Consider the following 16,400-nt stretch of genomic DNA (forward strand, 5'->3'; position numbering starts at 1 on the left):
TTCAAAACAGCAACAGGAGAAACTCAAAGGTTAACTGGAACTTTTTAATTGGAAGTTAACTTTTTAATGCGGAAGCACTACATATGCCCATTACGCGAAAATCTCCTGCATTCACCATGTTCACGTTTTGCTCATTGCTTTCATAACAGCAACAGAAAAAACTCAAAGGTTAACTGGAACTTTTTAATTGGAAGTTAACTTTTTAATGCGGAAGCACTACATATGCCCATTACGCGCAAATGTCCTGCATTCACCTTGTTCACGTTTTGCTCATTGCTTTCATAACAGCAACAGAATAAACTCAAAGGTCAACTGCAAGAAGTACAGTCAGGAAATTAAGGCGGCATCACGTGTGTCCGCTACGCGTATAAGAAGAGGCAGCATATTTGAAAACTTTTTAATGCGGCAGCACTACATATGTCCCATTACGCGAAAATCCGTCGGTGCAGTGGGTGTGACCGAAACATGGCACCAAAAATGGCCGACGGTACAAAGAGTAAACAACATCGCACAAACGGCTCGACTTGACGGCACATTTTTCAGGCAGCTTTCTGTAAACAAAGTAAATTAATTGCTTTGGAAAGAAAACTTTGTTAATATAGGTTAAGGTGGGAATAGAACCCGGACCTCCGAGGTGCAACAGGCATCTCCGATGCCACGGCTGCTCCACGGTTCTGGTTGACTAAAGGTGTGCCTAGTGCATGAGTCATTGAGAACGTGACGGCGCAGACAATCTAGAGGAGGTGGCGCTACGTCATGAGTGTATAAAATGAAAAGCATTGATGTCCGATTGAACGCCACTGTACCGTACTTTGAGTTATCTACTTCCGGCGGGAGAGCAAGCGCGTTGACACACTTGGTGCGTTTTAAGTCGAAAGCCTTAATTGGCTAGTTGCAATGGCTCATACCCACAAAAAAGCAGCGTCCAGTCCAGTGAGACAAATATATCATCGGGAATGGCTCATACCCACGTGAGCAAGCAAAGATGCAATGGCTGAACAAGAAAGAAAGAAAGAAAGAAAGAAAGAAAGGAAGGAAGAAACGTTACGTAGTGCAAAAAGTACTCACATGTGTCGTTGAGGAGATTGACCTATATAGCATCATATGTTACCTCACGCTGCGGCTCGTTATGCCTTGCAAGAAATCTGACCCCTCCGAAAGTACAAGTTAATGTACTACCACGTGCGCAGCAGACATTCGCCTTCAAGTTATACAGGAGTGTGACATGCTGCCGACATTTTTGACTTGACCTTACGGACGCTTAGTGAGGACGCAGGCATGAACTTGCGTGGCGAATGAACGCGTGGAAAAATACGTTTAACCAAAGCTACTTTAATAACTTCGCAATCCCGCACATAAGCAACCTTAAGTGCCTCTGATGATTCCTTTTCTAAGTTTTTGTATGTCTGTGGGCGCTTCGTTCTTCCCCATTTCCTCCTGTTCAGTGATCCAAATTTATGATGCTCAGTCATAGTGCGCGAAGAGACAGAAAATTGCTTGTTTTGTCTACAAGTGTTATTGTACACCGTTTTCCAAGTTACGGTCACCTGCGCTATTATAGTTAGTATATCAATAAGCGTCCCTTTGTAGGAAGGGAAGCTTATTACAAGTAATACTAGTTTTACAGGCAGAGCTGTCAGCGTGATTACAGAACTGCTCAACAACGTTGTATGCCTGCATTCACGGAAAAGACGTATACCACACACGAAGTTAACATTCTGAAGAAATGTAGGAAACGTTAGCGGCAACATGCAGGCAAATTTTGAAGTGTGAGCGTTAGCTACAGGTTAGAAATCACCAAACCATCGTTCTCAATATGCTTAGAGCGTCATATGAAACTCTTACAAAGTTTTCCCGCTTCCTAGGAGGACCAAAAATGGCAGGGAGATATTAATAAAATGGGCCGAAATGGAGGGGTTCTCCCTAAGCGTCACGTGCGCGGAAAGTTTGAGGTAAGTAGAATAGCTGTCTGTATTGAAAATAATAAAGCTCGTTTTCTCCCAAACTTCTTGAGTTATATGAAGCGTTTATGAAGCGTGTCAGAGAACCATGCGAAGCACGTTTTATATATCTATGAGAAGAAGGAAGCGTGTTGTGCGTGACAAACGACAATAGTTTAATCTGGGTAAGGTATTACAGCCTTTGCAGAAATTTACTCATTCACGCGCGACCACTCAACTTACACGAACACGTTGGTTCAGCAACATGATCTTGGATTGTAGTGCAAGGTGACACGGACAGAGACTAGAAGCGGACAGGACGAGCGCTAACTCTCAACTGGTACGGTAACAATTCAAGATACCCGCCGTGGTTTTTCTGTGGCTATGGTGTTAGGCTGCTGAGCACGAGGTCGCGGGATCGAATCCCGGCCACGGCGGCCGCATTTCGATGGGGGCGAAATGCGAAAACACCCGTGTACTTAGATTTAGGTGCACGTTAAAGAACCCCAGGTGGTCGAAATTCCCGGAGTCCTCCACTACGGCGTGCTTCATAATCAGAAAGTGGTTTTGGCACGTAAAACCCCATAATTTAATTTTTTTAATTTAACAATTCAAGATCATGTTACCGCACCAAGTCGCCCAACTTTCTATCGTTTTGCACGTTCGTTCACTTGGTAACGGTTTACTGTACCCCAAACAAAGCTGGATAGCTATGTTTTATGTATCCGCCCATTCAAATCTGATTAAGAGACGTATCGTTCATGCTTGCATGCATACTGCATTAACAAAATTCTGTTATCATTTGATAGAACCTAGTTTCAGTTCGCAGATCACTCGGTTGAGGGCGGCAGGGTACCCTAGCAACCTTCTTGTCTCAGTCTTGCAGAAGTTGAGTAGTAGGTTAAGCACTGAACCTCACAGCATTGAGCCTCGGGTACATGATCGAAGAAAAAAGAACAGCTGCTATTTCGTACGTTCATGGAATCTCTCACAAGCTTAAGAAAGTAGGACAAAAAGCAGGTATCAATGTTATTTTCTCTGCTCCTAGAAAACTTGCACAGCTTTGCGTTAGAACTAATCCTGTTGCTAAGGGACATAGTTCCTGCAGTATTAATCACAGCAAAGAACAATCAGATTGGTCTAAAGGTGTAGTTTACAAGATGCCCTGAAATTCGCTCGGCCTCATATAGGGCAGACAGGTAGATGTCTAAATGTTAGATTGCAAGAACGTAGCAATAAAGTGCGCAAAGGGCGGGAAGGGTTTCTAGATGTCCATTGCGCACAATGCAGCTGTATTCCGCTCTTTGAAAAGACTAGTATCTTAGCTAGGCACCTAAATGAAAACGCTAGACATCATTGAAGCAGCAGCTATCGCGGAAGGTGACTCGGTTAGCAAGCCGTGAATTGCATTAACTGATAAATAACTTGCTTTTCTGGGACCGCACATGCGCCCTCGTTCACCTTAAGGAGGTGGTCATGGTTCCTCTGAATTTTGAATGCGTACTCGTGCTGGCTTCGTGCTTTGGAGTGGGTGCTTCTGTCCAGGTGTTTTGGTATATATGCTTGTTACTCAAAATAAAAATCACTTGGAAGTCAGCGCCTGTCTTCGTCGCTCTTCCGGTAATTCTGTCTATGTAGACGCTGTAAGCTATGTTTATGATGGAATACCAACTAGCTAGCCCGTACGCAAACCCTGCGTCACGCATTCATCGTATTCTCATTAGCACCATGCTGTTGTCATGCCATCGTTGTCATTGCGTCGTCGTGATGCCTTCACGGTAGTTTCATCGAGGCCATTCTAACTTCGACATTGGACTCATGTCATGTTGTTGTCGTCACGCCATAGTCGTTACAGAGCGTCGTATGTCATTGTCCTCAGCCCATCGTCTTATTTCTGTCATTTTAACATCGTCATCACTACAGTAACGTCATCCCAGTGTCGTCATACCGCCTTACTCTAAACATTAACGTTATTTCATCTTCATCATCTTAGTGTAATCATACTATCGTCATCCATTCGTGATAATGCCGCTGTCGTCATACCATGGTCGTCGTTGCCTCGCCGTCAGACAGTGGTTGCCATGCATCTGTTATGATAGCGTCAATGTCATGTCTTCGCTTCATTTACAGCTTCGTCATGCTGTTGTCGTCATACGATGGTCATCATATTTACGTCATGGCGTTATCCCATTGTCCTCGTGTCATCGTCATGCTGGCGTCATTATAGCAACGCCGCTTTTTGAAAATCGTCATCTTATTGTCGTCATGCGGTCGTCCAGCCTTCGTCATCATACCGTTTTTGTCAGTCCATGCACGTCATTCGTTCGTCGTTAGTCTATAGTCATCAGTGTGTCGGCGTCTAGTCTATTTCTTGCTGGTATACTCATCGGCGACCATGGCAAGCGAGTTCTGTAGTAAACTGGAATGTCACATGTAGCCGAAGCAACAGAAGGCTCAGAATGAGGTCAACAGACGTTACATAAACGTGACTTCAAAAATACCGTGTTATTATATTGCTGCAATGCTAATCGCATTGTCATTGAGAGTGATCATGAGATTAGTTCGGATGTAATTTCTTTCTTTTAATGCCAACTACGTAGAATATCGGCTGTCCCCATTTGCTCTCTGTGCCGGGTGATTCAGTGAAAGTGATACTTTTTTTAAAGAATTGCCTGTGGCAGATACCACAATTCTAGTCCCAGAGATGGTCTACTCGAAGAGGCCGACACTATTTACGCAAAAAGTTGAAATGCATAACCGAATAATTAACAAAAATTCACAAATTAAGTTTTTAACTAATTACCTTTTGCACAAATCAAAATTTACAAATTCCAGAGGGTGAGACTGCAAGGTATTTCCAATTGGAAAGAACTGTGTGGTTGGCACTATTTGCGAGATATGCACCGTCAGATTTGCCTTGAAAATGCACTGTCGTTCGACTTGGTTTCTTAACAAAACGTTGTTTTATGCATTGTTGCACGAAAGTAACTGGAACACCAATGCATTTTTCCGCAATATTCGGGAATTCCTATCTCGAAACAGGTGTCATCCTGCAAATTCGTTCCGCGTGAATCCACCTTGCTAACTCACCGGCTAGAATTTGTAAATTGCAATATGCGCCATAAGGTAATTAGTTTAAAAACTTCATTAGTGAATTTTAATATATATAGGATTATGTGTTTCCCTTCTTTGTGCAAGTAGTGCCCGCCTCTTCGAGTAGGCCAGCTCATGGAATAGAATTGTGCTATCTGATACAGACAATTTTTAAAAATGCTTTAACGTGTTCGCTAAAGCACTCGGTGGATGGAGCGTAGGTACGTATAAGATGCTTCGCGTAACGTCGATTCCTATAGTGCGTGGAATTCGCACAATTCTGTCATACTGATTATGACAGCGAATATTTCTGGACTGCTACTTAAAGTACATATTTTGCTTGCATATGTTTGCCTAAAGGACATGAAGCATGCATAAAGAACTTTGTCTTCGGAGGTTTTTGTTGTGGTTTCCAGCATTGCCCATTCGGTATGCAGACAAAACTGGCAACCTAACCAGACTACGCACGATGGCTTTTCAAGATAACGTATGATGGCAATGCCACTATGCATCGGCTCCACAGACAGTGCGAGCCTCATGGCGCGTAAAGCGTTAACTCGATTCGCAGCACTGGTAAAACGGACTCATGGCTCGAGTACACTAGGCATGACAGAGATGAACAAAAGAAAAAAATGGAGGGCACGCCAAATGCACCAAACACTTGGCGCAAGGATCAACTCAACCCTACTTCCGGTTCCGCTTTTAGACGGCCGCAGTTTGAACGCTACTACATGTTGCGGCCCCCTAAGTCGGCCAGTATCTCGCGAGTGCGTTTGTTACTACGTATAGGAAGGCTATATGCGCGCGTCATGCTAGTACCAGGAAGCAGGCCTGTAAAACTTTGTACGATGACCAACAATGCAAGGTCACTAAGCAAACATATGTGCTGCGTAACAACTAGGGTTGTCAACGTTCCAGAATTTAGCGGGGCAGTTCCGACTTCTCAGTCCCTTGTCAAACTGGACGTAATTGGGACAGTAAAATGTCCCAAACCTTACATTTTCTAAATTGGATAACAAAGAAAAAGTAGGCTAGAGATATTTTTATAATGACCGACAACTCGTTTGCAATATTGTTTCTTTTTTGTTCTACTGCATTCTCATAAACACAAAGGCGGTTTCGCTGTTGCGGTTGTAGTTTTCTTGTATGCCCCAAACCGTCCACAATACCTCCATCCGCAATGGTAGCCGTTTTAATCAGGCGACTATACTGCACATTTCCTGTTTTAAATCGCGATATAGCAGGTATAAAAAAAAACGGAAGACGCTTAAACTTTGCCTTAAAGAGTGGAACGCGATAGCATTGAAACATCCGTGACTGCTTCTCACGCTTTCCGGCAACTGCAGCGTATGTTACCGTAATGTTCACTGGAAACGCTGGCAGCGAACGCTATGCACGATGGCGAGCTTTCTGGTTCTTTTCCCTCCCCCCAGGGCGGGTGCCACCGCTGCCGCGGATGCGCGGAGACGAGCGCCATCTGGATGGCGTTGCAAGGAACCGGGCGCGGCGCGCCGCTCCTACTAAGACAGACCTCAAACTGCAGCTGGAAAAGGGTTTTGTGTTGGAGTTTCCGCGCAACACAATTATGCTTTCTCCAATATTCAAATTGCAGTCGGACGCTATCATGTGTGCAGGTTGTGTGTAAGTCATACTTTACAAATTTTCTGACGCATTTTACATTGACAACTTCAATTAGTTCCGTATACGCCTATGCGCTATGCGGAGGGCCTGCGTGGTCCGAAGTGCGTGGTTCAGGCTAACTTTTCGCTAACGAACACTGCCACTGAAGCCCACGCCGAATTTTCTGCGATACCGGGCCCACGATGCGGCCGAGAGGCTTGGCCTTCTGGTTGCCACGTCGGAGCGGCCCGCTTCGTGATGACTCACGATCTGCTGGACCTCAATAAAGTTTTACCGTGCCGTACTAGGCACTTTACGCTATTGCGTTAAAGATCGTTTAACTTCGAGGCGCGTAAATACGGTGGCTCCAGCCCGTAGCCCGCCCCCCCCCCGCTCCCCCATCTCGACTTGCTGCACTTGACAGTTGGCTACCCTATTAACAACACTCACAGAAAAAAAGAACAAAGCTGCATAAAACATGCAGACATAATGTCGGCTCACAGGTATTTCTAAAACGCCTCCAAGTTTATTTGAATCACGCATGCTATTCACAGGGCTGTTTGATTTACTTAATCTTCGTTAATTTATTTTCATCTTCATGGCTTTCAGCAAATGAATTAGTCACAAACCTTACAAAAGCTGGTACAATTTTTTCGTGTGTACTAAGAACACATGTTCTAAATTTGGTGAGAACTTGCGCCTGAATAATAATTTCTTACAGCGCGTACGCGAAGCTAAGTTTGCAAGAAGGCACACAAAAACCCGCCTATACGATATACATTGCGACATATTTTCTATCTCTAAATATAAATAGTACTTTATCACTGGTTCATTTATTGCCGCATAAATTACGCCATTGCTGCATATGGTTCAACTTACCATTCCGCACTACTTCCTCTGCAGGGCGCCAGAAGCACTGCCCAACGTATTATACTGTTTCTAGGTAAGCATGACTCTATCCGTTTCACCTTTTCTTTGCTAAATATCCTACCATTAAGACATATCAGTTCACACGCGAAAATTATTCAAACTTTTTAATATGCCTCGCAACATAACACACTGCACGGTCATAAGACAGATATCAGCCCGTGGTTGCTAAGGGACACGGTTTGATCAGAACTCAGGTTTATTTCACATTGACCCATCACTTCAATTTAAGATCCCGTCCACATCAAATAAACCAGACCCTTTGAAACTCTGAATCACTGTCTGCGGCTCGGTACCGCCTACACAAAAGACTTTCTGCCCAAAATTTCAAGAATTGATAGTGCGGAATGCAGTTGTGGCCACGCTGATGAAGATGTACAGCATCTTCTGCTAGAATGTCCGCGACACGATACAGACAGACAACGCTTAGCACTTGATTTAGTGGGCGTAGATCGCAGGCCCTTCAGCCTCAGGAAGATCTTTGGTCCTTGGCCAACATACTCATCGCAAAGACGAGCGTTACTGGACCTTCAAAGATTTCTAGACGGGAAAAATATTCTCGAAAAGTATTGAATAGAGTGTTTGAATATGCTAGTGCATTCTATGTTTTTCTTTTACTCTACTTTGGCCGATCGAATGCCTAGTTTCCTTGTAACTTCGTAATAATTTAATCCGTGATTTCTTATGTGCCCTTATTTTAGTCTAGCTAAGTGACCGGACTTTGTGTTTACTTTAGTGCACATATGGGACGACACTTTCTGTTGCTATGTTACGGAGTTGACTCAATTTTAGTGTGGCATTAGTCTACATACGTGACTAATACGTGACGAGTTATCTTTAAGTTATAGTGTGACATTAGTGTGCTTATGTTACCGTAATTTGTGTTATGATTTCACTATTTTTGTTATGATTTATTATTTTTTAAACCACTATGTGAACAGGAGTAGCCGGCACCAGTTAAAGGCGACAACATCTCCTAAATACCATATAACAATAAAAGAATGGAGCGTCACGTCCATCGAAACAACCAGTCCTTATGAGTGCAACTTGAAATCTCAACAATTCGAACAAGCTACGGAACATTTTCATTTGTCTATAGCGCTTCTAAACTGTGCGATTCACTTTCTCAAAGCATAAAAGCAAAAAGACCAATCATTCCTTTAATACCGCACTGGAATAGTACCTTTTCCTTCTCTAGGAACATAATTAAAGGCAAGGACACCTTAGTACCCAATAATTTTATATTTCTGCAATGCTTGCATTGCAGGTGAAATAACTAGATGTTTTATGTCACCGACAATGTTCCCTCCACTGCTACTGCTCTTTTTCGGTTATTGTTTGAATTATTGAAGCTCCTCTCGCTACTACTCAATAAGTTCTGGGGTTCATGTGTACAAATATAGAAAACTTTTCCTTTTGTTTACCTGAAAACAAAATTGATTAAATGATTGATTGTATTTCCCACTGGGTGTGCGCGCGCTCTTGGCCAATCCCCCAGAAAGGGTATCGAAGCTGTACTGTCAGCTGTACAATAAACGAATCTCTACGGAGTAGAAATAATGCCATTTTAAAGTTATGAACAAACAGCAGTGAACTCTTGTAGTTATCGCCTATTAAAAAAGTAAATGTCGATAGTTTAAAGAGAACTTGGAATGTGGGACAAGAGCCAAGTGTTTAGTATAATTAAATTAGAATGAAGATTTTTGTTCTTGCCTTCTATGCACTCAGTTACAAAAACAAAAAGGAATTTGGACTCGCGAAAACGGGACAGTGGTAGCTAACCGCCGAATAAGGAAAACACGCTAATTGCTACCTGCACGAGGGAAATCTGCTGCACAAGGTTCTTGCACACCATTTTCCTACAAAGTGCATTAGCTCGATGTTGACCGTAAAAGTGTAGCCTTTGAAGTACCGATTTCAAACTGCAACATACCTTTCTGGGTATTTCCTTTCGTTTACGATAATAAAAAATGTATCGGTTGGTTTTTTTTTTTGCTTACAAACTAAACACGTCATTTGCTAGTTACGTTCTCCGTGATCTCCTGTGTAGCCCTCCAACGTGTCTGCTACGGAAGCAAGCGTGACGCTATAACCGAGCTCATGTCCATGGCACCTTAAGCAGCGTGTCGTGCGGAAATGTACCCAAAAGGATTTTCGCCGTTACCTTCGTTTTCCTTCTGACCACTTTGGTCCAGCGTTCAACTGCGTGAATCCTTTGTGCCAAATAACACTGAATGCATTATTCGTTCTCTATGGAATGCTGCCGCTATTTTTGTCAGGACTAACAGTTGCGGCTTATACGTATAGTTTGTATATTTTGTAACTTTGCAAAGTGCGGCGCTGGAAATTGTTGAAGCCAGTGCAAAATTATAATGATTGTTATGTAGCTAATGTCCTTCAAAACAAAAGGAGCAAATGTACTCGGCTGTCTAGCCCCCGGTGATTTCAATCTAGCAGCGGTACGTTTTTATTTTTATTCCTTCTTTTTTTTACAAACTCGCCCCCGCGATTTGTACGTCACATGCAAATCTCAGGCTTAAGAATTATTGCCGGTAATGTACAGAGAATGTGTAAGGCAAAGTCGCGTGGGATCCACCTTGTTGAGATAACGGCTCTGTAGTGCAATGCGCAGCAAAAACAACAGTGAAATTGGAGTGGCAAAGTTTTAGAATTTTGTAGTCGTAGTAACGTTAAATATTTTCATGAGAGAAATATTCTATCTGACTTTGTAACGGTTTTAGTAGTGGCGTCACAAGGTGCGCCTTTTCTGTATGTTGAATGGGCGTGTTCCAACAGCATTGTGTGCTTAGGGAATACTGACCCAAGCATAGAGCTCGAATCTACGCATTGATCTGGATTAGTCAAAAAGGTGGTCAATAACTGCATAAGAGACTTTGCAGCGAAACCTTAACTTTAATAAATACACGGAAATTAAACAAAGCATGAGCTAGTCGACCGCACAATCATCCCCGAGACCCTTCATAAATGAAATTGACGTTTTCAAAGACAAATGTCAGCAACTTATTTAATTTTTTGCCTGTAATGCCTGTAATGCCTGTAAGACAAAAACAATTGGGCTTCGTTAGGACACACAATCTTGCTTTTCGAAAGAGAAATTTCTTGAAGCAACAACTGCTTGGAGATTTCTAGATCCAACATCATTACCAAGTAATAATGAGCGATGAGTATCAAAGGTTAGAGTCAACGTATACGTAATAAAGGTGTTGTTGCAATGCTCTGCACAACAACACTACACTTGAAGAAGCACAAACAAACAAAAAGGTACCGTTTAACAATGAAACCACGTGTCATGTTTAGTACTTCCCAGATATCGCATCCTGTTGCCATGGTGCGATTCACAGGTCGCTTCCACGAAAGCATGCAAGCTACCTTTTTGTCTCCATCATTCAAAGCACGCAATATCATGCGAATTACAGTAACTTTGTTAAGGATCGAAAATTCTGGCCAATAAGTTGCCTGTGCGCACATGCTAAAAATAAATATTCTATTAGAAGCGATCCTGGTTAACGAAAACTCTCGTTTACATCAACATTTATAGCTTCTTCAAATGGAGTTTCTCGCCAAGCTAGAAACGAATGAAAACTTAAAATTTTTGTAGCAATTCATAGTAAGTGGTATTTATAGAGATCGTCATAGGGAATTTCCCTATGGCCTGAATGTTTACGCAAGGACCTCATCAATGTTTGCTTAAAGAGCAAGATAAACAAGACCACCTCGAACTGCATACATAGAAAAAAAAAAAAAAAAAAAAACACGCCTCCACGAATTCTTATCAATTCGTTCCAGCTGTTCCAGAGCCGACAGCAAGTGTATGTACTCGCCTATGGCAGGAGAAAAACATGCACTAGCGTATTGGGCGCAGTGGCATTGAGGGCTTTCTCGCTCATTCTTAAGGCCTAATGGAAGTCACTGCGTCCGTTTTTGTTTTCTTTGGGTGTCACGGAAAGAATGCAGGCATTTGAACAGTGACGCATGGGTATAATAACAATACGCCCTCATTAAGGCTTATTGAAAGTTAAACAAATCTTGCAGTTTTGACTGAACAGCAGCTCAACTCTCATTTACCAAATTATTACGAACATCGTTTCGCCTCTAGATGTTACTGCTCCCACTTCTATTAACATTGCCAGACTCTGCAGTATGCCTTGAACATACAGGTTTATTGTCCTCTTACAGAAGCAATGGTCTTGGGAACTTGGCTGCACGGCTCACCAGCACAGAAAGTCACGTGGGATCTTCTGCGGATCCTGAAGAACCCATGACACATGCCTGGGTGCCCGACATAAGGCTGCACTTGACTTAGTGCATGTAAATGACTTACTCATGTGATCTGTTTCTTTCACTCTCAAATCCCCTTCCCACGTGTACGGTAGCAAACTGGGCAAAGCCTAGTTAACCTCCTTTTCTTGCTTTCTTTTCCTCTTCACCCTTGCCCAATTGATTAGAATTATTGGAGCGACACCCCCCCCCGCTCTTGCTAATGCGTCCCTCACAGCGTGTGTTGCTTGGAGACATTAAGCTTCGCCTTTTGTTCTGAATAATATATGATCTAATTCATCAAGTTTTGTTGTTATTGCAAGCATGGTGTATAGTATAGGAACACACATTGAGGTTGTCTGCTGTGACAAGTGAAACATGCTAGGATAAAATTTGAACCATGAGTATCACGCCACTCACCTACTTGACAGACATCTACGACCAGCATAATAGTTGCCACCCGCTTACCTGCAAAAGAAGAACGACAAAGATAAGCATAAAACAGAAGCAGAACTCATAATCACCAGCCCAACACATCAATTGTCAGTAATTCACTGAAAACTGAACCGCCATCTTGCCAGGTCATTAGAACACAGCGCAAACATGCTTAGCTCAAACCACAATACAGCGTTCAGCAACATCTGTATTTGACTTTAAGCAATTGAAGCTTCTAAGAAAAACCATCTATTTGTTCATTTTACGGTGTCTTTACTACACAAAACCAGCGTTTGTTTTGTTTAGCATATTCAATTTATGCATACAGTGAAACATCGTTCCAGCGCACAATTAAACACGGACGAGAAGAGAAGGACAACACGAACGCCGGGGAGGGGAGACAGGGCCCTAGTGTACTAGAAAGTATATTGCTAAGTGGTAATCACAACCAGCTAGCCCAGCTGTCCATACTTATGCATGCAACTATCTTGTGTGTTCCGGAAGTTTTTTTTATGTGGTGTTACTTCATGTGTGTTGACATTTGGGCATGTATGTCATCTTTGTTATCTTACATGCGGGAACAACGCTTCCAGCTTTTCACGTCTGTGTATTTGTGTGTGCATGTTTCTATTTTTTGCAGATACCCCAAAACAAATTGAGAAGCCAAGAACGAAAGTCGCAGGCCTGCGCGGCGCACGCAGCAAAGTCACAACGTAACCTGGAGGAGCGGCTCCATATGAGCTCCATTTTCGGTATCAAGCAGTACAGGGTTTTCCCGGCGAAGTCTCTTCGCGTCGTATTCATCTAAACGATATGAACTGTACGCCCTGCGTCGACGGCGAGATGTGGCTTGTGATACTCTCTTCACTGCAGTCTGCTGAGCTCGATGTTGCTTGGCTGCAGCCACGGAACAACTCTACGATTCACTTCTTCATCAGCGAAGAGTAAACACAGGTATCCAGACTACGTGGCGCACGCGTCCCATCCCTTGATCAGTGCCACGGTACGATATTGTTGATGATGAGGATGGTTTATTGTCATCCCTTTTGAAATGGGGTGGCGACAAATAGTCACCTAGCTTGCTTAAGTTAACCAGCTTCAGCCATGTGCAGCATGTACCTGCCACATACAACTGCTACATGTGGGGACACCTGGTGGAAGAGCGCGCAACTGCAATACAAAGTTTAATGTCCCTGTGCATCCTCCACAAGTACTCAGTGCTCCCTCTCTCCCTCTTTCGGTTCCCCTTTCTCCCACCCCGAGTGTAATGTAGCAAACCGGTTGCTCGTCTGGTTGACATCCCTGCCTTTCCAGTACTTGCTCTCTCTATCTCTCTCTCTCGCACTCATTCAAGCTGCGTGGTGCGCTAGTCACATTGCGTGAGAAATGGCACGATAGCATGCTAATTATGGTGATGTTGGTTTAATGGCCTTCTCTTTTTTAAACGGGAGAGTGACAAACAGTCACGTAGCCTGATTGATTTATTCAGGTATGCTAAACATGTCTCACAATGGCGTATCTATCTATCTATCTATCTATCTATCTATCTATCTATCTATCTATCTATCTATCTATCTATCTATCTATCTATCTATCTATCTATCTATATATATATATATATATATATATATATATATATATATATATATATATATATATATATATATAGCATTTTTGTATACATCTCCTTAAACTTCCTTCCTCAAAACTTTTCTAACCACCTTGTACCGCTACCTGTGCATCTGCTACATGGCGTGTCACCTGGTGTAAACATATACAACTGCAGTGCAAATTGAGCACGTATCGATGATACGCGGCGCGCATGTCCCATAGCGTATTTCCTCAAGCGCTAGGGCACGTTTATAGGGCCGTCTTCCGCTGCAAGCTAGCAAGCGCTGGCGTCGGTCACATTCCAGCTTTCCACAAGCTGTGCGAGACCGAAATGCAAAAAGAACAATTTCGTCACGATCGCATTTCGATCAAATGATTGCGTACTTAAAAGACATTTACGATCAAGAAGAATGACAGCGGGATTGGTGTCCACTTTGGTTAGGTGTTTAACTTCTCCTTTCAAGTTTTTGTTGTGATAGAAGTTGCTTTCTGTGACCTTTTCTTTGTAGCACTGCTCGTTAACCTGTGATTGCTTATGACAATCTAGTGATCATATTTTTGTAAATAGTTCCTGTACATATTATTCGTTATAGTAAACACCATTTAAAAAGCGCTGTCATGGCTCAGTGGTAGAGTAGCTGACTTCAGCGTAGCGGACCCGGGTTCGATCTCGCCGGAAATTGGCTTTTTTTTTTCTCATTCCCATCGATAGCCACGACGGAGACCGGACACCGGCGTCCGACACCATCACCAACCGAAACGGCTGTTGGAATGAGCGCACATTAGTTTACGCTGTAAAACAACCACATGAGACTATTTGTTACCGACCGCTTTGCGACAAGCTTGGTCGTGCGACCCCTGCGAATTGCCAGTGTTAATGAGCCCCTATAGACAATTCAGAAAACCAATTACTAATTATATAATCACTAGGCGCGTTGTGCATGCTGACGGACGCGCCACTGGTGGCCGCCGTGGTTTTCTGTGCGCTTCCTCAGGCTTCGATGTTTGATTCACATTTTCGAAGCAAAATAGGCAACACCCGTCGCATGTGCTTGGTGACAGAAGCGCCCAGGCACGTCGAAGAACAGCTGTTACGTAGTGGGATGCTTAGATACCTGCAATTGATTCCCGGCGACGCGGTTCAACAGGAGGGGACATCCGCCAAGAAACTCAACAAGATGGGACATTCCCCGAAAGCTGGCAATAGGAAACATGTCACGCCTAGTGTTAATTCCATCCGTTAGTTGACGCGAGCATCAAAAAAAGAAAAAGAGTGTGGAATGAACTTACAGACCTTCTTTTACTTTTTTTTTTATTCTTACCCGTTAATACTAAAACGTCTTGCGTAAATACGAACTTGTACTTCGCGACCTATTTTTCTTGCATTACCTAGCAACAAGCTAGTGGCACGCCTGACGTGCCATATGACGCGTGATGCACCAGACGTGCCACCGAAGCGAGCGTGGCCGGCTGCGCATGTGAAGTTCGTTTGTTCGGCGACCCATCTCTTTTGGGTGTAACCCGTTTGTTGGGCTCGCGCGTTTTCTTGCGTTCCTTCTGCATTTCGACAGGGCACCACTGGACTACGGCAAGGTGATAAATTTCGTTTGACAGTCTACGACGCATTTCAAGCAACTTTAGGCTTACACCACAAAACCGAGACTAGTAACGCAGTTAGCGAAAAACAGCTCGTCCCTTCCGGCACCGTTAATTTCAGCTAATGACTCGTACTGGGAAATGGCTGTGACGATTTCTATGAGCCCCAACATTATTGTAACTTATTTCGGTAGTTTTTGGGCACGCTTGCCACACCCGGCTAGGTGACGCAGCTAGCGAAATACCACCGTGGTGGCGGTTTCGCGTGTACTGAATATTACTGGGACAAGTTCGCGACGCTTTCCCTGACCGCCAACATTATTGTATTTCGCTACTTTTTGGGAAGCTTCTGAGGTACGCGCGCCGCGCCTTGCATTGTGCCGCAGTTAGCGAAAAGCAGCTCGGCTGTGTGCCGCAGTTTCGCGTGTGCTGAATCCTACTGGGACAAGTTCGTGACCCATTCTCCGACCTGAAAAATTTTTGTAATTAATTTCGTAACTTTTTGGGATACTCTTGAGGCATGCTCGCCGCGCCTGGGGTTGTGAAGCAGTTAGCAAAAAAAAAAAATAATAAGCAACCCGGCCGTGGTGACAGTTAGTTTGGCGTGTACTGAATTTTAGTTGGACAAGTTTGTGGCGCTTCTTTATGGGCCCTGCAACAACATATACCTTCTTTCGGTACTCACGCTTATCGAAAACGCGACAAGCGATTGACAATAGTGATGAGGCGGGAGTGTGTTGCTTGCAGGACTCGTAAAAGATAACGTCAAGGAGCTCAAAAACAAAGAACCTGATAATTCTGTCTTCGGAGTGAATAAAAACAGGCTTCGCAGCCCCGAATTTGTTTTGAGTGAGACTGGAAGGTACTCTGCGAACGCTTAACATGGTCTGGCTGAGAGCC

This window comes from Dermacentor andersoni, chromosome 5 (assembly GCF_023375885.2).
Source record: "Dermacentor andersoni chromosome 5, qqDerAnde1_hic_scaffold, whole genome shotgun sequence".
In the NCBI taxonomy this organism is placed as follows: Eukaryota; Metazoa; Arthropoda; class Arachnida; order Ixodida; family Ixodidae; genus Dermacentor; species Dermacentor andersoni.